The following is an 18481-nucleotide window of genomic DNA, read 5'->3' on the forward strand; positions in this document are numbered from 1 at the left end:
ACTCTTCCTTCGTAGTATTGATAGGGAAGTATACGACATCTGTCCCGCACATGTTGGGCACCAGCCACACCAATATGTAAGGGTACCTTCCCCGTTTTGTTGCGCCACTAAACTTCCAATCGTCATCATCATCTTCCCAGTTTCCAGTGACACCAACCTGGGGCGCACCAGCAGACTATTGACATATAGGTCTGTTTCCAATAACATCATTTCTACCCGAGTACCCCCCCCCCCCTCATATCTGTCTATACTCTCTCAAGTATTGCGTGTGAAATCCATGTTCAAGACAGAATAAGACCATAGCTACGTTTACATGAATGCGACAAAAGGGTACCATATCGGCTGTGGAAACTTGTAGAAACATGTGGAAACCTCGGGGCGCCCAACAAAGCCCAATGTAAAGAACAAGAACAAAATTTACCTACATTCCGACAGCTCTTACTAGCAATATTCCTGCATGCGTCCCCAGCCAAACACCCTTTTCCTGCGAGTTTTTGTAGATGGGCCATTCCACGCCAAGTGATCCAGAAGTGCCGTTCGACCCCCCGAAACTTTAGCCATCTCGCGGTGCTGGTAATTTAGTGATAAGGAAAGACATAGAGACAGGAGTCCATTCAGGCTATATGGTACCATATGTTTGACACTTAGTCGTGTGGCATCCGGCATCCGTCAGTCGAATCGTTGACGTGAGTAGAGTAATCACGACATGAACAGTGGTCAAGTACTGCCTGCAGCGAACACAAGCGGTGAATGCTTTAGCCATTACGTTCCTGCTATATGCCATTGTTCCTTTGTTGGCATATGTGTGTTAACTCATTCCAGTATGGGAAACATATCCCGTTAGCTGTCCACTCCTCTTGCACGTATATAAAATCTACGTTGTATCTGTGATGTACGATCTCGTCGTTTTGTGCGCCAACAGTTGAGATGTGCGTACAGGAGAAAAATATTGTCAGTCACGGGTGCTATCCCTTTCCATAACAGATAAGTTACTTCCTTGCATTTCCCTTGTGTACAGAGCTATGATACATGTACTGCTTTATTCAGGTCAGATCTAACGTTTCTTTCATAGTCATCTCGCATACGGGGGATGGTTATTTCAGAGAAACTTGGAAGAGCGTACGAGGACATGCACATTTATACTGCTTGCCATGTGAAGACACTTTAGTGCAGAGGCAGTCCCAAGAGGGGGGGGGGGGCGGTCACCCCTCTCCCAAAAGCATAGCCTGGTCCACTTTTCGTCTCTTTCCCTATTACACTGAAGTGTACAACAGGCTTTATGCTGGGCAGGCACTATGCCCCTATTGGAAATTCCTACTTGACTCCATATGGTATTATGACACCAGGTCCTACATGATGAAGGAACCTACATACAAATAGGATCCTGTTTAATTGTGGGTCCTACATGCAAATGCGATCCTACATATAAACAGGATCCTATTTGGTTGTGGGACCTACATGCAAATGCGATCCTACATATAAACAGGATCCTATTTGATTGTGGGACCTACGTTGGGTCCTACATGCAAATAAGTCCAAGTCTCTCGTGGTGATCCTGTATAATTTGTGCACCCTATTGTGCTGTGTATATTAGGAAATAACAAATCATGCAGCTTCTATTTTTTATTTTTTATTGACATCGTTCATCATCCCTCTGACATGACTGTTGAACAATCACACTCTTGCCTGATGTACAGCGTCTTCAACACCTTTACAGATCATGCTAGATGATAGCTCTAAGATATGTTTCTTGTAGGCATCTGAAACAATAAAGTGAGTTAGGAAGTTAGATTTAACAAGGGATAATACATTATGTGTCACATAAAATATGCCAAACTCGTGCACAGGTTAACCAGACTTCCCACATATGCTGTTACTTGAGGTCCAAAGAGAATGGTTTTGTTTGTTAGCAGTAAGATTAATTAACTATGACAACTGGGGCTACAGCAAGGGTGTCAGTAAGGCATTACCTGAACAGGGTGAAAACAATGCACGTTGAGTTATAATATCCGCAATTATTTACATTCTGTACATATTCCTTCCACACTCGGGGAAAATATGCATGACCCAAGCTGAGTTATTCTGAATTAATAACAAAAAAGGAAGATCTTTAGAGCACCGGTACCCTGTAGCAGGGCCGCTGAAGCATCACACATGATATCAACCTGATGTTAAGTGATGATACAGGTTAACCAACAGGGTAAGAGCACAAGATTACAGATGGAGGATAAGGAAATAGGTAACAATAGGGTAATAATCGCACTGAGCGGATAAAGTTATAGGAACCCGCACGCTAGGAAGAATACAACGCAAAAGGTGCACGAAACATGGCATTACATGCACACAACTAACCTTCAATTCACGAAATCCAACAGCTTTCGGTCTTCCAAGGTACACACACAGAAACAGGTCCAGATACCACTAGTAAGGCATGAAATACAGTCACAGCACTGCGGGGCACCAAAACTACGACGAAAGACGCTTCCCGAACGAGAGCTCTGTGGACGGGAACACTCTGTTTTACACTTCGCAAAATAAACTTCGAGAATAAACTCCTCGAAATAAATCACGAAAAAATCCACGATGTAAACATAAAGCTGTAAAAATCAACTTTTGCGATACAAACACTTCAGATTCAAACTTTCAAAATAAATCGTCTCTGATTGGTCGACAGGAACGACAGCCTCATAGCAGCGAAGGCTTTTCGCTCCCGCGTTTCAAAATAGTTCCCCGCAGGGTGAGGCTTTTTGCGGTGGGCTGGGAACGAGAGTACCGAGTCTGGACGAATCGTTTACTGTATTCTTCGCTGGCTATCAGGATTCTGTTGAGACTGCAGTTAATGGTTCTGCTGCTCGCCTGTCAAACTCTGTCGAATGTCGAACTCTGAATTCGTGTCTTGTCACCAAATGAGTTCCCGGTGTTGGTTCCAGCTATGGTGGACACCTGCTATATTATGAACATTGTCGCGAACATCGCCATTCTCCTGCAGGGCTGCCTTGGTTGTGAAATCGTATAGTTGAAAAGTGACGATGGACGAAAAAGCCTGATTCCGATACCGTGTGGATGTGTTGCGTTTGTCCCTCTGTATGTGTCTGCCTGTGTTCCAGGCTCAGAACCGTAGAATCGTGAAATCGGAACCTGCCTGTGGTTTTCCTTGTGAGCCTACGTTCTGATTAACGCACGGAACAGGTACTCGACAGACTCTCGAAATGCATTTCTGCAAATAAGCTGCATATGAATGTGAAGAAATTGTGTGTGTGTTTGCAAGAAAAAAACTATTTTCTCTCGAATGAATAACTTGAGTCAGCAGAGGTCCTAATTTTGTTGGTAACCAGCATACGGTAATCTCAAAGTGTAACGAAATAAGATTCTAGTTTCAGGAACATCCACATTGATTCGCGCACCTTCCTAGACAACGATTTGCCATGCAAAAGCTGCAAAAGATGTATCTAGACATAATACTTCAAGCACTTTGTTTTCACTGGTATTTGAATACACTGGAACCGAAGAATGCCATTTTCAAGGTATTAAAAAACATGAAATTTTCTCACAGGAATTTTTGCATCTTTTTTTATTCGCGTGGACATACAGTGTAAATTCTGGTTATCAGATGTCGGAACTGAAGAAAACTAAGAGCAATGAAGTAACTGAAATCAGAAGTGTGAGAAATGAATGGCACCCTCTGTTGTCTTTGTTTGCCTTCCTTTCTCTCCTATGATCTTCGCATTCAGAAATCCCCAAGTACGTTTATTAGCAGTCACTCTTTATGTCAAGCACCCACGCCAAGAAGAGGTCTAAAATTTACGGTACCAGCTACTTCACTGTATGGTACCCTTGCACCCATTTTTACAGCTTATAAATATTGTGCTGAAATATGAAATCGCTGTAAAACTTGCATCCTGTACGACATTACATTAAATGTGCTGCTTGCAGTTCTGCAGCGTTGTTTCTTCCTCACGTTCAAGTGAAAAGGCAAAAAGAACGCTCCGGGACTTACTCTCACACAGCCATTATTTCGGGGCCATGTCCTCGCACTAAATGGTCACGAGCATACTTTGGAAAACTATAGCGGCACATAGGGAAACTGACATTGCATTTGCACCGACCTTCTATTTTTAATAATTAAACGAGACCTAATTAGTGCATTCGCTTCGGATGTAGAACATGTTGTCATCCTTTATAACTGCAAAAATATTATTTCTCTAAGAATAAAAAATCAGTCCATGGACATGCTATATGCACTGCACCTACTAGAAATTAACCAGTGCTTGCTGAAAATATACTGGTATTTGTGTCTTATGTGATGTATGGCCCACATTTTCTTTTTGACCAGCTATGCCAGTGTGAGAGCTCCTACGCCAGACTAGCTAATTCCTCCTCTTTGTCCTCTATGTGGTCACATATATGTTACGCTACAAGGAAGCTACTTGATACCACAGTACCAAAGAGGTGAATTTACATGAAGACAATCACATAGCAGAGTTAATAACAACCACCATTATTGACTTAGTTTGCTTTGTCGATGACAACTGAAGGTGGCATATCTCTTTCCTCAGATTTTTTTTTTATTGGTTTGTTCCAGCTAAAAACAGAAGCCATACACTGAGCAGCAGGGCATAATAAAACCCTCCATAAGCATCACTTTGCCTCTTTGGCTTTGGCAAGCGTGACTTTGCCTCCACAAGCATAGCTTTGACATAATTGCTTTTTGCCGTGATATAGGGTACTATGACTGTGTTCGCAGTACCATTTAAAACGTTAGCATCTATAGGGCTAGATTGTAGCCCCTTATTGCGTGCAAATATTCTGATGCCTGCAGAGCTGTAAGCTGTTCTTCCGGGTGAAAGAAAGCTTGAAGACTGCATACGTTGTGGCTCACTGCCAAAGAGATGCGGTTGGAGAAGAAATTACTGGACATAAAGCACAGTGAGGCATGCTCCACCCAGGCCACAAGGAGGTACACAATTAATTTGAGCCACCTTCTGTTAATGCAGCAAAAACACCTATTTCCACTGAAAGAAAGACTGTTTTTTTTTTTTTCTGTTGTGGTTGAAGGGCACACGAGATCATAATAAATTGTTTCCAAAAGCTGTTACGTCGCATTCTGACATGATCTGAGCCAATATGGTCAGCTGATGCTATAAGACCTACAGAAAACACATGCCAGCAGATTCTGAATATGCTATAGGAGAGGGTATGCCCTTGAAATGATGAGATTTGTTCACTTTCCAGATGACTTCAGGTATGTGAAAACAATCATAAATGTTGACAAAGCTGTTATGAAGCAGCGACTGCAATTAATCTGTAGAACTGGGCAGAACGGTTGAATGCAGAATTTGTTCAAAGTGTGCTATAGCGTCATACAGATGGGATATGAATCAGCTGACGAAACATTTTTCTTGCGTAAGAGCAAATACAACCGCTAGTTTCTCAAAATATTTTTTTTTTTTGCTTCCTAGATGGCCTCAACTGACGAACAAGCTGCAGCACATTATGGTGACGATTTTTTAAAATTTTTCTTAAAGAAAAATAAACCTCTAGATTTTCAATATGTTGCAGGAGAGGACTAGTTATACAAATCAGGGAAGATTTCTTTTAAACGACCTATATGTGAATATACTATCTGAAAAAAAAAAAGTAATTTTTTGCAAGTGCTTGTTATTCTCAAACACATGGTTAAACAATGAATATAGATCAGCTTGATATTTTTATGTGAAGCTAATCACAAGCAATCAGTTACAAGCATAAATAATCTGGGGCTCCTTCAAGAATGCTAATGTGTCAGAAATTTATTGTAAACTTGACTCCAAATGTGTTCCTTTCTCGAGTTCTCACCACGTCACCAGATTTATTCTCGTTCTACATACCCTTTGGGATGGCAGAGCCGTGGTTCCCCTCTAACACCAGGCAAGGAAAGCGCACAAATGATGCATATGTAGATGTCAGAAGGAAGCTCGTAAGGGACAACTTCATATTTCGGCACAGTTTAATGTGCCCCCATTGTTCAAGAAAACAAAATGATGAGTTACATTCGATATATGCATCATCTAAAAAATGCACACAATTTTTTTCAGTGATATTTAACAGAGTCAAGCTACATCTCTGGCTGGTTTTGGCTGGAATAGCCCAGGTTGACAGTTACACAAGCTGATGTATGTCAGCACTGAAAATATAAAGGAAAAAAGGCAATTTAAAATGCCTCACTCAATTTACTACTTTTCATAGCTTACACCTTGACAGGTGTTTTTTATCCTAAAATGGTTTCATTGCCAAAATCAACGAGAATGACCGTCATCACATTAACAAGTTTCAACTGTATACCAAGTAATAACAAACATGTGCTTACTTTTTCTGCAATCAAGATGTAAATTACATCGTTGAATTGCAGGCTTCAGTGAAAAATCACTGCTTGTGATGTCACTGCTGAGTGAGTACGGCACTGCTAGTGACGCAACATGTGATTCCAGTGTCTTTCACCCCACCCCACGTTATTTCATGAGCAGTTGGCATCAGAATCAATCAGCTTGCATGATGCACTTATGAAGGGTAATTTCATGTGTGCCAATAAACATACTGCAGTGCTAATTTACAATGTAGTTTGTGGCTGTGGAGCACACTCATATTCAGTATGCCATGTGAACTAGGGGAGCATTTTCTGGCATAAACATTAGATGAGCGAACCCCCAAAAAATGTAACCACTGTTTACGTGCATTTGACAATCCGCATTTTTATTGCTGAGAGGCTCTCTTCGTAGCAAGAGTGCTGGCAGTGGAGTAGCAGGGTGCTGGCAATGTGGCGCATGTTCACAAGATGTAGAACCAGAGACACAGAAAAAAATTGACAGCATATCATGATCTCAATTGTGTCATTGTGTCCGTGTTTCTGTCTCCTGTTCTGCATTTGTTAATCTTTTTGTGTAGTTGCTGGATTTTAGCCCAACAGCAGGGGTCAGCAAATAGAGCACATCCAGAACATGCAAGGCATACATTTCCTCATTCTCCGCATTCCTCATTCAAGTAATGTTGAAGAAGTAATCATGCGAAGAAACAATACAACAGTGAAGCTGGCTTCAGTACACTACAACATGTAACAATATACAGTATGCCTCAGTGTTTCCCGAACAGTGTGTCAGGACCCCCATTGAGGCCGCGATAGCCCAAACGGGGCCCAAGAGAAAGCAGATGAAATGAGGGCAATATGCCACAAAAACAAGGAAACTATCTCTCTACGACTGCATTATATTGAAGTTGTTTTACAAAAATGCAAGTTCAGTTCAGCACACAATCAGTCGGGAAACAAGCTAACTCTCAGCAATGCTTTGAATCAAGTGTGCAGCAGTATTCCTCACTGTATCATGACGAGACCGTGGGCCTACATCAGATGCTACTTGCACGCACTAGTGTAACATTCATATTTCTTTATTTATTTCGAGAACCCCAAGGGTCCGGAGGACATTACATGGGGGGTGGGAACTCGAGCGTAAGATACATTTACGGCAACTTGATAGAAACAAACAAGCAAGCGGAAAAGAACAACACAATTAGCAGTAAGTAAACAGGAAAATAAAGAAACGACGACAGTACAATCTTATATGAAAACAAGTATTAAAGCGTGAAACAGGGAGTTCGTTCACGTAAGTACAGATAATTAACAAATATGATAAGGGGGAGGTGAAAAATTTCATAGCAACTGACATACAAGCGTGGTGGTCTTGTGGGTGGAGTGAACGGGAGAGGGTGTTACAAAATAGTTAATAATAATAATAATTGGGGGTTTACGTCGCGAGACAACTGAGATCATGAGCGACGCCACAGCGGTCGGTCTGTGGATTGCTTTTGCCCACCTGAGGGTTCTTTAACGTGCGATGAAACCTCATCACACGGCACCCCGTATTTAACGTCCCTCGCGGAAGACGGCGTGTCTAAGCAACTTGTACCCTGCCACCAAGTTGCTGGCGTCCTCGGCCGGGTTCGAACCCGCGATCTCGGGATCAGAAGGCGAACACGCTACCGACTGAGCCACCGAGGCCGGTACAAAATAGTGTATGGTAGATATAGTTGAGAGAGGTGATGGGAGGTTGTTCCATTCGATGGCAGTTGAACAAAAGAATGATCTGGATAATGCATTGGTATTACAATGAAAGCATGTGACCTTATTAGTGTGGTGGATGCGAGGAAAAATGACACTCAGGCAGGTGATGGGTGATTGGTGCGGTGGCAAGATGAAAAAGAACCAATGGAAGAGGGCTAACTTGGCAATACGGCGACGATGTTCGAGTGAGTCGAGATTAAGGTTTGATTTTAACGCGGTTACAAGGGATCGAATTTGTAGTCGTGGAAATGAAACGGGCAGCCCGATTCTGGATGGCTTCTAGGGCGTCGCAGAGATACTTTTGAGGAGGGTCCCAAATAGGTGATGCATATTCCAGCTTGCTTCGTACAAGAGCCGTGAAGGTTAGGAGCTTAAGATGGAGCCCGCCAACCTGAGGGTGCGTCTAACAAAGCCTAGGGAGCGAGAAGCGTTAGTTATTATGTGGTTGATGTGCTCGTTCCAAGTTAGGTTGGAGGAAAGGTGGATTCCAAGATATTTGTAAGAATCTGCTCGGGTTAATGTGATATCACTTAGAGTGTAGGGGAAAGGAGGAAGGCAGGAGACCCGTCTTCGAGAAAACGACAAAATGCGACACTGTGCAATGTTCAGAGGCATTTGCCACTCATTGCACCAATGCCGGATTAGTTAAAGGTCGCTTTGTAAGGTTAGTTGGTCAGAAGGAGAGAGGATTTGCCTGTACACTACACAGTCGTCAGCAAAGAGACAAATCGTGGAAGATATGCCCGAAGGAAGGTCATTTATATAGATAAGGAAAAGGAGAGGGCCGAGGACTGAACCCTGAGGGACACCAGAAAGCACAGGTACATCTGGGGATTGGTGGTTGTTGCAAGTAACAAATAACGTACGATTAGTCAGAAATTGAGCTATCCAATGGACGACATACGGGTCGAGGTTAAGCAGATAGAGTTTGTATAGAAGCTTAGAGTGCGGCACCATATCGAAGGCCTTGCGAAAGTCTAAGAAAGCGGCGTCAGTCTGATGATTATTGTCCGCGTGGAGAAAGATGTCGTGAACAAAACTGACTACTTGAGTTTCACATGAAAAGAGGTTTCGAAACCCGTGCTGCAAGTGATAGAAGAAGCATTTTTCTTCAAGGTACTTAACTACGTTGGAGTATGCGTTCAAGAATTTTATATACTATAGATGTGAGTGAAATGGGGCGGTAGTTATTAACGATGTGGCAGCTGCCTGATTTGTGAATAGGGACAATCTTCGCCATCTTCCAGTCCTGCGGTATGGCAGAATCTTGGAGTGACTGAGTAAATATGCAACATAGAATCTTGCTGGAAATAGATCTCGTGTTGTATAGAACCTTCGGGTTAATAGAGTCCGGACCAGCACTCGACGACAGCTTAAGTGACTCAATGATTTTACAAATGCCATGAGTGCTGATATGAATGGGGACCATAGGTGACAAGGCAATGCCTGACTGACAATGGAGTTTGGGTGTACCCGTTATCGGTGTTGAAAACGGATGAAAACAAGGACGCGAAAGCGTTGGCGCAGTCGCTGTCGGCGGGTGTCAGACTGATACGGTGGGATTTTGGTGGAGATAAGATTTTCCAAAATTGTTTTGGTTTATTCGTATAGACGGGAGGTCGATGGTAAAGAACTTATGTTTCACTTCCTTGATCGAGCACCTGTATTCCCGTTCACAGTAGTGAAATTTAGCCCATGATACGTTGTCGCCAAGACGCTTTGCTTTCCTGAATAAGCGCTTTTTCTTGGTTAGCAAGATTTTAAGACTTTTCGTGAACCAAGGATTCTGATCATAAGATTTCACTCTTATCTTTGGAACATTGTACTCGGTAAGGTAGCTTATGTTGTCACGAAAGAGGGACCAGTTATCCTCAATGGAGTGAGGCAAGGTGCCATGAAATGAATTTTCATACAGAGCTTCAAGACCCTCGTTGATGGCTTGGAAGTTAGCTCGAGCATAGTCGTATATGGTTTTATCGTTGAATTTATGAACATTTGGACTACTTGAAGAGATATCTTAGAAAATGGCCTTGTGGTCACTGAGACCATCAGTGACATGCAAAGAAGTGATGTGCTCAGGATGGGAGGTTAAAACCAAGTCGAGGGTTGACTGCGTGGCATGAGTTATTCGCGTAGGATGTGGAACGACATGCGATAGATTAAATGTAAGGCATAAATCCACAAACAGTGTCTCTTGTGAACTCCTGGAAAGATTGCCGTGGAGCAAGTCCCAATTTATTGACCGTATATGTATCAGCGTATATTGAAGGTGTACATTACTGTATATGTATCAGGGCAGATTTCAAGCTTCCTGAGCGCGCACAGACGGTGATCTCAGTTGTCTCGCGACGTAACAGACGGAGAAAGACACCGGCTGACACACACAGACATCCCGAAGGCTATGCCCATCTTTGTTGATGCACCCACGAATCTCCAGGAAGACTGCCGAAGCTCTCCCACTCGTATTAAGTACCTGTAGCTTGAACTACAAACAGTTCAGTGCACACTCCACAAAACGAGAACAGCTGATTGCTGCTTTCATGGGCGCGGCCATGCGAGCCGAGAAGGACCGTTCAACAGAGGAGCAATTTTAGGTAAGTTCGAACGTGGCGCCAGTCGTCGGTGCAACAATTTCCAGAGTGAACCGAGTTCGATCAGCTCAGATAACGCTTTTTTCATTCTTTTTCTTTCTAGTAATATTTATCATTCTGTTAGATTCATTTCCAATTCTAATTCCAATTCCAGCTCAACCGCTCAGCGCGCTGACACTAGTGCAACTGAGTGCAACGTAACGTAGAGTCAATAAATCTTTCGCTTCCTCGCTTCCCTAAGGAGAAGAGTACTTGAAGTATATTCCTGTTGTGTGATTCCTTTTTTCCCTCTCTACGTTCCAGAAACATACGGTTTCTGAGCCAAGACAATATAGTTGCGAGCGCAGTTGACTTACAGAAGTATCCCATACAGATCCCGTACCGTGAAGACCACCACCCCAAACGTGGTTGCCACGGTTTCGGTTTTGGCCATTTGCATGTCAAAATTCAGGGATTGATATTTTAATACACGTACGCGTTTCAAAATTTTTAAACGTGGATTTTAACTAGGACAGTCTCTCATATTGGTATCTGGCTTTTGTTCAAGACGTTCTTATATTAGAGCTAAATAATGAATTTAATTGATTAGTCATCATTATTAGTCATTACAGTCTCTCTTGGAAAAGATACGCGCCCGTAGAACTCAACTGTGAAAATGACGTGCTCTCGTTACTTTTTTATAAAAGTTGAAACAAGCTGAAACACACACACACACACAAAATAAACGGGGTGCCACAAACGCATCGTGGTCGTAGCATATTTTAATGGAGATTTTTTAAAATAAAACAACTAGGACTATGTGTACATTAGTTTCGCACGTACGCGTACGCGAGTGGAGGAAAACCTTATCTGCAAGGTATTTTGGCATTCTAATTTGCATAATTCACTAAGATGTATTTTGTGTGTGTGTGTGTGAAGCTCTTTTTCTTTCTTCGAGAAACAGAAAGAGCAGAATTGCTGGCAATCGGTTTAGATATGAGATGAACCCTTCATCGATAAGCTTCAAATTATTATCCCCAGAGGTGACATTTGTTTTTAGTGCACCGTTTCAGATTTTCCATTATCGAGATACTTCGCGCACTAACTCGGAAGTCGGCAAGAGGGAGCGAGCCCTAACCTAACCCAACCTAACCTAACCTGAAGGAGAGCACTGCTGGACATGGAGTTAGAGATTGAGAAGTACGGCATTTTCAAAGAGGTCCTCGGAGGGAAAATTCGAGGGCGGGGGGTGGGGGGCAGAGCCAGCACTGTGAAAACTCGAGGAGCGATGGACTGTTCCCCCTGCCCCCACATTCCGATTTATACCGAAACTAAACAGGAGCAGCTTTCCAAGCTAGGGCTCCGGAACGAACCTACAACAGTAAAAAACAATAAAAGAAAAAGAAAAACAAGAAAGAAAAAAAGAGGAAGGAAGCACAAAAAAGATATATTCGCTTGAACCGCAACGGGTCAAAAAACATTGCAAACTCGTTTTTCTTGTGCCAGTCATCGGCATTTTTAGCAGCTTTTCTGAACCGTGACGTGGACTACAGGCCCAAATAATCAAAAATGAGCAAGCACGCATCGTCGCTGCTTAATTTTTGGTCACTTTACGTCCTTTTAAGTGCAAATTGTTGCGCCTACCACTAGCGCCACATTCACGTTCAAATTGCTCCTCTGTTGAACTGTCCTTGTCGGCTCGCATGGCCGCGCCCATGAAATCGGCAATCAGCTGTTCTCGTTTTCTGGAGTGTACACCAAACTGTTCACAGTTCCAGGTACAGATACTTAATCCGAGTGGGAAAGCCTCGGCGGTCTTCCTGTGGATTCGTGGGTGCATCAACGAAGATGGGCATAGTTTTCGGGATGGCTGTGTGTTCGACAGCTGATATCTGTGCGCTGAACTAACTTCTATTTTTTAAAAACAACTTGAATATATTGCAGTTGTAGCGTGATAGTTTCCTTGGTTTTGTCGCATATTGCGTTCATTTCATCTGCTTTTTCTTTTCGCCAACTGGTGTAACCCCTGCTTTGACTATTGCGGCCTCCCTAAGGTTTATGTGTCAGTTTTGGAAACACTGATATTGTTACATGTGACACATTGTAGTGTACTGCAGCCAGCTTCACTGTTTGACTCATAATTTGCACGGTTACTTCTTTAATATTATTTGGATTACTTTCATCTGATACTGTACCATTAAATAGGATAGAAATTCATTATGGTTCAGAATTATTTTTCCTTTGCAATGTTCCCACACTGATCTTGATGACAAGTTGTCTCTCATTAAATTCCTTTTGGGTTGTATTTCACACTGCTTACAGCATAATGTGAGAATGAGAAAATGTATGCTTCACATGTTCTCAGCATCCTCTGCAGCAACTGCTCCTGGGCTTAAAATCCAGAAACTACACACGAAAAAAAACAAAACAAAAAAACTGTAGAACAGACGACACATCAAAACGGACACGACAAAATGATTGGGACTGTGTTATGCTATACTTTTTTTTGTGTGTGTGCGTGTTTCTCTGGTTCTGCATTTTTTTGAACATGTGCCATGTTGCCGGCACCCTTGCCCTCTTGTCACAAAAACACCCTCAGACATAAAAATGCAGACAAAAAAGTAGAGAACTCCAACTTAACATAACAAGAGAGAACAAAGATGGGGACACAGGAAGCTTCTAGAGTCTCGAAACATACGCAGTGACCCCTCGGTTTTTAAGAAAAACCGTGGCCCTTCCTCGAACAATACTCCCATCTCCTTAAATAATGACAGGTTGTGCAATCGCTCATTCAGTTAGGCACTGATGATCTCCGTCGCATCACGGATGAAACGTCTGAGTAAACCTTGTTATTTTGTTATGTTAAGTTGGAGTTCTCTACTTTTTTGTCTAGTTATGTCGTCTACCGGCTTTTGGAGTACTTTTGCATAAAGATGCAGGTTGTGAGAGGCACATAAACACTGCTTACATTGCTAACCTGTCTATCACAAGACATGTGAAAGGATTGCCAAATTAAAATTCAGTAATACAAAAATGATTCTGAAATACATAATTCCAATAGAAGGGAGAGTAAACATTGGAATAACAGGTAAAGGTAAAGCACTGAAGTGTTGGCATTCTTCTGATGTGTATGATACTGTAGAAGTGGTTTTTTTCGCGCGGAATTATTTTTCGCGTTTTTCGCGCACACCTCCAAAATCGCGAATTTAAGTTCCCGCGAATAACTCTGGCCATATGAGGGCGAAAATCGTTCGGCGTTCGACGCTATACCGCGGCTACCTGACCCTTTCTACTCCATGTAGCGTAGGCAGTTTAAGCAAGCGCAGAAGATTGTTTTATCCCATCAGGCAAGATGAAAAGAAATGAAAATTCATCATGCTTTTGTTACTCCTATAAACGCTTTGCACTATACATGCAATATACCACCACTATACCACGAAGCCAGAACATGCCTTTCCCCGCATTCTCAAAACCAGCTCGAATGATAGTACCACATCTCAACCGAACTGGTCAGTGCCCCGAGTGATAATTAATAAGAACTGCTAAAATAAACTGGCTAACTTGCACACGGCCAGTACTATGGCCTCCTACAGGGCCCCTAAAGGCCATTTGACAGGGCCTTTCCTCCCATCTCTGTGAGGAGAAGAAAGGAATAGACCTAGAATGCCGCAATCCACGTGAACAACGGATATCTTAGGACGTGCCGAAATATGCCCGAATATTGACGGCGGCACGATATGCAAGAGCAAAGCACTCCCGGAAACCTGTGTCGCGAATTTAAGTTCTCGCGAATCAATCCTCGAAGCAGCTCTGCTCGAAAACGCGAAAATATTTTCCACACGGAAAAAACCACTTCTACAGTATACTGCTCTATTTAACCCATGACATATATGTTGTCAAACATTAACTTCTTGCATTCAACATCAAGATGCTGTACCTATTCCATCTAAGCGACTCGTCTTTACACGGACACGTGGCACACCATTTTGGCACAAAGATTTGATATCTCTGCTTGTTGGACATATCAAGCAAATACTGTGCCAAAATTGTGTTACCTACATGACATACTGCTTTGCTGAGATATGTTACGGAAGAAATACTCCTGAAGCGATTAAAGGAAGTGCATACGAGTACATATGCTTTGCAAAGTTGTTCCAAAGTTCCAAGTGTTGAATTGGCAAAGCGTTAGTCATCTCATAACAAAGTGATGAAAGAAACTAGTGAGAAATGCGGAGCCGCAAGCACTGTTGCATGGCCATGTTCACAATGGGCAATGACGCTTTTCACTTTGTGTACCGCGGACTGACTATGCTCAATGAGTGGTTTGCAGTATCTATGATTGATGTAGGCCATGGCAACTACCGATGCACTTTGCAGAGTGTGCAATGATGTCTTTTGTGAACGAGACAAACCTCAATATATTTCCACGTAATTTTGATCCTACAATTAATTGAGTTGAGGGTTTCAGGTATTTAAGTGTGCAGCTCTCTTCTGATATTTAGTGGGAATCACACATTAGTTACACATCCTCTAAGCCTCTTAAAAAAATTTTCTTCTTGAAGTGGACACGGAAACTACCTTTCGCAGACAGTACACTGCTGGCATACAAAACCCTTGTACAAAGTGCCTTAGAAACGGTACAAATGACATCACACTGTCCATCATAAAAACAAATGACATCATACTGTTCAACAGTGCCACCAATTTGGTACAGTTGAGCTACGCTCAAAGCTAGGGGGGACGAGTTCGCATCAAAAAGGCACGGTCTTGAGGGGATTATGGTGGTCTCTGACAGAGCACGCAACTTTCGGTCCTACTTTTCTTTCAAGAGGAGGAAGTGAACAAGTGCCCATTCGTGGAACCCAGCCCTCCCCTTCCGATTTGTTTCGGCATCAGTCTGTCTACCAATGTCATGATGACATTTATATTCTGTTGAGTTTCTTACATGCTGTCCAGGACACATATGTAGGTAGGTGGGTATGCCAAGAATTTTTTTTATTACTACCCTTTTTTTGTAGTTTGAATCCCTCGAAAAACCATTGCACAGCACCAGAACACAAATGCTACATAATGACCCAGTTTCACCAACCTTTTCAGCATCTGAACTAAGATGAACGGTCATTAAACTATCTGCTTCACCACATCACCGATGGAAAAAAAGAAGTGTCTGTTAAGTGTCTGTTCGAGGATTGGCAACCCTTGATATTGGTTCAGTTAACCAGAGTTGGTGAAACCGGGCCTATGGAAGTCACCGAAACATTCATCACATCACAAACCAAAGTTTGAAAAAAGAATTGAGTGCTAGCATGAAGTTTTGGCAATTCTGAGTAGCATTTTAACTGCTGCCTATGTAGCTGCTGCATAATTACAAGTAATTCAGAAAAAGTAGTACAAAATTTGAGGGTACTCTACTCTGTCTTCCTCTGCATGGTATTGAAAACTGTGATGATTCCAAGTGCTCATCGTCTTGGCCCAGATTCTGTAGCAGATTTATCAGCCATTTGTGTTCCTATTTGCGGTACTGTGGCAAACTAGTCACTCCACCCACATATCAGCATTCCTAGGTTACACATACCATGTGGTTGATATACGAAGAGGGGAGTCAAGTCCTGTAGATCGCATAAACAAAATACAGAAACCGACACTAAAGATTTTTGTTTAAGTTTAATTTGTACAAGGTTTCGCATGGAGGTCCACGCTTCCTTAGGTCCTACCTGAGGAAGTGTCGGTTTCTGTATTTTGTCTGTATAATGTAGTTATAAGAGTGGTTTAAACCACCTCACAGAAGTTGCAGATGCTGTTCATCAACTTTATTTTGAGATGGACAGAGAGTTTCATTGCCTGGGGTGGTACTCTACCCCATAGCTGCTTGTGGTGTGAGGAAGGAAATAATGTCCCATGGAGTCCAAAATTGCCAAAAGAGCTTCGAGAGCAGGCATTCGTGGGCTCGATTTAGCTATAGGCCAAGAAATTTTAGAGAGAGGGGCAGGAGTTCAGATTATTGAGATTTCAAAATGGCAGTTTGGAAAGCTCAGTAGTGTGGGCAATGACAAAGAATATACTCTGGATCTTCTACAGCACTGCAGTGACAGCACCTGAGAGAGCCAACTTGCCTCATGTGGTAATGACACTGAGCTGTAAATGCCCCATTGAGTCACAGTGCACCACATTGGCGAGAAGTGTTTTGTGGCATCCAGAAACCAAGCTCTGGGCCAACATTTCTCAGTATAGACGGGACGAAAACGTCAGTTGTCCATTGACAGGAACACTATTTAAACAATCCATTGATATGTTGGTGAACGAGATCTCCTTTCGATATGACCAGTAACATTCCTTTGCTATCTCTGACTGTGATTTAATTAAACACATCCCTTAAGTGACGGCGTTCCCGGCACAGTTTTACCTTGCTAAACCACTTTTCGCGGCGCTTATCAAACATAACATTAGCGGTTCTTCGTAGGCCGAGGCCGAGGAAAGCAAGAGACGTTTCCATGATGTTTACCGTGATGTACGTGATTACCGTCGTGACAAATGGTCGACACAGCAGTTTTGCGGTACGTTTTATATGTTGCCTATCGTGGACATTTTTCGCTACCAGATTGCCTGTCCAAACCAGCTACGACTGCATCAATGTCACTTCACCAATGAATTCCTTCATAAGTTACACGCGCGTGTTAGCACACCAAGTCGTTACACGTCTGAAAAATACCTGACGAAATCGGCAGAAGAAACATATGCTTTATTAGAGCTTGCAGTGATTATCCTTTTCATGCAGCACATCACGCAACACCATACAGCGCCGTCGTTACTCCATTTTCTCTAATAGCCTCGTCCCCAATAGTAGCCGAACGGCCGAACCTCTGAAGCGTTGTTTTCCTAGTATTCATACGCGTAGTTATTTACGCCTCTAACTTAATTAAATTGATGAATAATTGAGAGATACATGCTGAATACCACACAGAATTGCATAAAGACTCGTTATTCTGGAGTGTGACCTTCTTAAACACTGATTTTCTCACGTAAAACCATGCTTAACACTGGACTGCATAGACCCATTGTGATTTATTTTGACAGTTTGAATTTGAAAGGATTGGAATTTGAAGGGTGGATTTCTTAGCGTGGATTTCAAAAGTTTTATTATTAAGACTGGGTAACAGGGTACACCCCTGTGGACATGCGTCCGAACGCTTCTAAGATTTCCCTTCGAAATGAGCTGGAGGAATTCTAAGCTCCAACGGCGCCACCTGGCTGTAACGGCTCTCCACCATGCTCTCCTCGCGCTACATCCAGAAAAGCAGAAAGTCGCGCGTACGGGTGACCAGTGCCATTGGAAAGAGGACGTTTGTAAGTCTTCAATCACATTTCTACGCCAACAAACAACCGACATCGAAAAAAATGCCCCCAGCCCCATGTATAACGAGCCGCTTTTGCCATGTTGTCCTCACTCGAGAATGGAGAGAGATAAAAAGATCCCGCAAGTTTCTAGCCGTTCGGTGTTCGGAGTGCACGAATCCGTTAATAGGTGATTCAGATCTCCCACAGGGTTCAAACCTAAAAACAGGGCCGAAGGTTGCAGAACTAGGAGAGTCAGCCTAAGGAATTTCGGGAATAACGTAACCTGTAGCAAATAGACGGAAGGTGCGAATTGAAAAGTTGTAGAGCAAAGAACGAAGAACACGCATCCAAAATTTCCAGTAAATTGGACGTTAGGTAAGCGAGATTACGGCACTAAAGGAACAGCACTCACGGAAGCGTCTCCGAGCGGCGTCAGCCAGACTTGCTGTCGCCAGTGCCATGACCCTCCAACTCCAAAGCCCAT

The sequence above is a fragment of the Ornithodoros turicata genome, chromosome 1, assembly GCF_037126465.1.
Source record: "Ornithodoros turicata isolate Travis chromosome 1, ASM3712646v1, whole genome shotgun sequence".
NCBI classification, from domain to species: Eukaryota; Metazoa; Arthropoda; class Arachnida; order Ixodida; family Argasidae; genus Ornithodoros; species Ornithodoros turicata.